This window comes from Schistosoma haematobium, chromosome ZW, assembly GCF_000699445.3.
Source record: "Schistosoma haematobium chromosome ZW, whole genome shotgun sequence".
NCBI classification, from domain to species: Eukaryota; Metazoa; Platyhelminthes; class Trematoda; order Strigeidida; family Schistosomatidae; genus Schistosoma; species Schistosoma haematobium.
This window is the reverse complement of record NC_067195.1, coordinates 34,949,494-34,955,082: the sequence shown is the minus strand read 5'-3', so window position 1 is coordinate 34,955,082 and position 5,589 is coordinate 34,949,494.

Below are 5,589 nucleotides of genomic sequence, written 5' to 3'. Positions count from 1 at the left end.
GCCAAAATAAAGAGACTCACTCATGACTTACAGAGAAAACCAATAATAATAAAGTAGATTATGAAAGTAACTTTGCATTAAAAATTCACTTGTGTATCCAAACACTCAATTGCTTTACGACATTTCAGATGTATAAGTAAACCTAAATTACCTCCGTTCTTTTAAATCTGCTCCTTTCATATAGTCCTATGTTTATTTGTGGCCATATTATTTGCATTCTTTCTTCAGTTTATCATAGAAAACTTGTGTAACAGTCGATCGAACAACAGAAAATAAGTCGGACTTATCAAACCTTTATTTCCCCATTACAAATGATCAAGCCTCCTCGGTAATGTGCAATGTCTGCTCGTGTGCTTGTTCTTTTTCTTTTCTTCCTCTCTTCTTCAGTATTGTTATACAACACTGAGGATGCATATGCGGAGCATATGGATCCGTCCGACGCCTCATTAATACTTCTAATATGTTACAAATAACTAGAATTTGTCAGACCGAAAGCCTATTACAGAAGTTATCTAGAGAACACTAATAGGAAGCACCAAGTGTGTTAAAATGGCATTTTTAACTTAAATTCATGAATCCACAGCAATATTCCTCATCGTAAACACCCCTGAATTTCATTTGCATTGTGTCGCCACCATCAGTCGTTCACTGTAATACGGCGTCCACAAAGCACCCTAACATTTACATTGAATATTCTAGTTTTAAAATTGTCAAGAATACGTAAACCACCGTTTTCTAATCAAATTGTTGGTGCAATTATTATAACCAACAATTTGAGGGTCAACGTTAAGTATTTTAAGAGCTGCATATTTTAAGGGACTTATTTCCACTACAGATTTTTCATGATGAGCTAAACCTTACTAAGATCGGCATTCCACTAGGTTTTTATATCTTTGATGGAAGAGCTCAAGTTAGCTTAAGGTTCTTCAACCACCTGGAGTGGTTGGCTTATGTAAATTCATAAACCTTGGGTGTTATTTTGAGTTGAACTAGTCTAAAAATTCTCCCTCTCAATGCTTATCAGTTTTTGCATCTGTTTCTTTGTACCATATAAGAACAGTCGTCAGAGTCTCTTAGAAGGGCTTCTATTCGTGCCAGAGCCTCCTGGATTCACTCCAACTCACCTTAAGCATGACGTTCTCTTACTTGGTGGTTTCACTTTTTTTTAGACTACTTTAAACGGCCTTTGAAGTGATTTAACTCGCAGTTTCTTTAATTTCTTTTAATGTTACCTTCCGCCACTTTTATGACAACAGAGATAATGGCTGTAAAATATCACTATTCGGTTTTGGTCATAATAGGACAAAAAGTAACCCGATTTAGATAATCAGTCAGGATAAACGTATTGGTCCTGAGGGTAGTTATTGCTGCACGTTGAATACTTAGTAAAACGTGGTGGTCATGGGAGACCAGTACGAGGACATTATTAAGGCTGCGTAGCCCAGACACACAGAATTTCTAACTCCATACTACCATTTTTTCTTCATATGAAATGCCATTCGCCGTAATATTATATGTGTTGTTTGAAGATCTTTAAAAACCAGGAAGCTTCAACTTTCTCTTAGTGCGGATCAGTGTGGAATCTTATGTAGCTTCTGAGCAAGATTATATAGATTATGTAATTACATCGTAATCCATCATTTATATTAGAATAGAAATATTATTCTAGTAATCTAAACGAGCCCATCAAAATCCTCAACTTATCACATTTTCATTCCCCCCGTACTACCTTTATTTTAAGCCTTGTTGTGGTCACCCCTCTCTACTGGTATTCGGCGTGGACGTTTTTGGTTACATGTTAGTCATTTCTTGTTCACCCTCCATTCTGTTTTATCTCCCACATTTACAGTCATACTGCTCTCTCAACTTTAGCTACTAAACCCTTTGTTGAACCGTCCAATGGTTGTTATACTCTCTATACTTATAGGACACAAAGTGGTGCTAGTTAGCAGCCAAGAGTATTTAATCGAACGCTCGATCTAGTAATTGTGATACCGTTCATGGCATTTCGCTCTACATTAAGACTTGCAGAGACACCATGTACACATTCATTCACGTAGTTAGCGCAATTTACATTGGACTGGCACTCGTTAACACTCATGGACTCTAAAATGACTCCTAATAGGTGGTGGTTTAATTTTACGCTGGTAAAAGCGTAAGGGTTCAACCAAGGTAACACCATCACCATTCCGAGTGCATTAATAATTTGCATACTGGTCTTCAGGGATTTCTTTACTCTCCAGTGACCTCTCTTTGAGTCACAGGTTATCAAAAAAGCAAAACGTTTATTTGCAGTCTTTGGTTTACTATTCATGATGCAAATGTTGCCGTTCGGCTCCATAGTCCCCAATTATTTCTGTTCATTTTAGATGTGTCTGTTGAAAATATGGTAATCTTGGAAAGATCTAAAACAAAGAATTGAGTGTAGTAAAATGAGTTCATTTTGTTTCGTTACATTCCCATCACTGACCTGAGACGTCATGGAGTTTGTTCTTGGGACCTACAAATTTGCCTGCCTTGGTCGGTCTATGATTAGTGTAAAGAACATACGTCTCCATGCAAGATTATCAGCTTGGCTGCACGGTACATTCTGGTCAGAGGGATTTTAATCCTCTGTTGATTGTAGCTGCGACACGATCAACTTTAAATCCAACCTTAATAAATATAAGTCTTCTGTCTACTCTGGTGTCTTTGGAAGTTTTGTCCACAAATTTCTCATCATACTTGTTGGACCATAGGTATTTTAAGTGCACATTAATTCTGCCTCTAGTCTGTCGGCAGCAAATATCCATTCAGTTTCGTGAAATAAAGTTTCGATAAGTGTCTTTGTAAAGCTAAGTAAACAAAAACTATTGAAATTCACATGAGCACTATTCAATGTATGTTTTCAGTGAACCAGATTTTTAACTGTACTATGCCTATTCGTATGGCAATATCGAAAAACTGGAACCCATCCGTCTTTTTATGTTTCATCACAAAACCGAATATTTTTATAAGCATCAGTGGAGAAGTTTATGTGTTCTGCTTTCTATCGGTCACCACATACAATAACGAGCTCTCCATCATACCTCGCACACACCAAAGCGAATACGAAATAAAAGGATGCCGGCTATAGTAAAATTCATCTGCTTTTCGATTGTCATTCAATACTTCGGCTGATGGGCAATAGTCCGTGCATTTCTAGGCGAACGTCTAAAATTCTTTTAAAACGATAAATGAATAGGAAGCTGGTGAAAAGTTTTCGTGGATGTGGGTGTGATAATGCACGAGATTTATCACTTTTCCCACCAATATACTACCATTATCCGTATTTTCGAAGTGATAACAATAGCAAGCTTCATACTAATATATTTCAAAATCGTTTTGATACTCACACTTTTTCAACAACAAAATATCATTTCAACTTTAAGATAAGTCGACAGGTCTTGTATAGTTGCTTGACTCACACATCAAAATGAATGAATGATTTCTTGATCTATGTTTTAATTGTTTACATGAAATAATGTTTTAGATAAATCATGCATCCGATAGTCGTCCACAATCTTGTCGTTATATGTAGTGGCGAATAGCTAGTACTGGTAGTAGAAAAATTTACGCTTTCTTCTGAAGACGGTATTTAGGATTTTCGTAGTACCTATAGCACACAAAAAATGATTTTAAAGTGTCAGGCCTTTCTTATTCACTTGGCATCATAATCCTAACCACGTATATGTTCTCTTACACTTCAACAAAAAACTACTGAAAGGCGATGTAACACTGGATAACATATATTGGTGCGAGTATAAAGCCTTGGAAAAATGTAAATTGCAATTAAGGTATTTTTGTCTGTCTGCCTCCAATCGTTAATCGTTCGCCATTAGTTTTCACTAACACAACACGTCTCAACAGGAGCATCCACACCCAAAGTGAGAACAAAATATGGTGGAATAAACTATTCCCAATTTTCAAATCAGAAGAGATGAATGAGTAGTCGCACAGCAGCAGATTTTAATCAAGAATTACAACATATTTCAGTCTCTAGTACAACAGAGGTTGTCTGTTAAAAATGTTAGTTATGATTTTTAGAATATAACTCGCTATAATAGATACCGTTCGTACCTTTCTAGATATTACTACTGAGCCTGAGCTCCAACCACAGACACTGAGCAACAAACACAATACTGACCTCCGTGCAGTATCAAAAGTACGCGAACGAAACATTAACGAGAGTAAACAAGCAAAATAATGTTAGCCATTGGGCTCCCCTGATAGATGACCCTTCTTAAAAAGTTTGATCTCAAGACTTTGCATTCAGATTAGTTTGGAAGAATCTCGCACGCTCCCGCATTCTAAATGACCTTTCGCCGATTCATCCTCTTTCATCTCTCACTTCCACATAAATTTTATTCCTAAATATCCAAGGTTTATAATTGAAGATACAATATTTTGTATTACACTTTATTAAGTAAACTTTTCGGACTGACTTTATGTTCACCACGTATGTACGACCCATGCTAATCGATATTTGACAACTGTTCTTCGCAGTTTACTAGAACGTTCAACTCACCATTCTAGATTATTACTGCACAAACGCTTATCCTATCATCATATGTTACGACGTTAACGATTCGGAGTGTTTGAGCTATAAACGTCTGCTTGCTTATGCCATAATTATCTTTTCCAGAACTTTCTCGTTCGTTTTGATTGATTCGTTGAAACTTCGCTCCATCGAGAAACGTATACGATTTTCGTGATTAAGGCAAGGAACGGTGGGAGTACATAAATTAAAACAAACGATACTGTTTTTTCTTTTTGTGATTATACAGCTTCTGATATCTTTAGTCATGACTTTGCAAACATGCTATACATGGAAGCTAAAGGCAAGTTGTTGCAATGCACAAGAAAAAAAAACTGGAAATTATTTTGAGAGCAGTTACAGATAATAACTCTTTATGATGCAATGTGAACAAATAATACCTACTAAAACTGCGTCAATTGTAAATCACGTAACCAAACTGTAGAAATATGCGTGTAGCGGTAAAAAGTCCGCAAAATCAACAGCTCTGTAAGTTTTCGATATTTGATGTTGACCTCATTAGTTTTACTGGACCACACCAGATCTCGAGTATGTACTCCATTCTACTTATCCCTTCCAACTAGTGGCCAGCTTAGACCAAACACGCCTTCGACAGCCGATATTCTCCCAAATCCATCTCCTACAACCGCTAGCTTGCTGGACCACTCACTTCTCGATATATCGACAGTCTATTAAATATATATTCAAAATCCTTCATTTGTCTTTTGATCTCACTGTGTTCGTAAACTTTGATTATAAAGGTGTTACTTGTTAAGGTTCAGTCAAACTCCGAATACTTTTCGCATTTTCAGTGGTGGGATTGACATGATCTGGTACACCAATTTGTAAACTGTGAGTCATTATATATCACTTTTTAACTTAAATTTTCAAATATTGGGATATGTTTTCGTATTATCGGATGGTTTTCCCCGTTCATTCCTATACTTTGTATTCATCAAGACCGAACAGAATTCCAAGTTACTTAAGACCAAAACTCTTTCGCCTCATTTATTTCAGCTAATGTCATTGTGGCC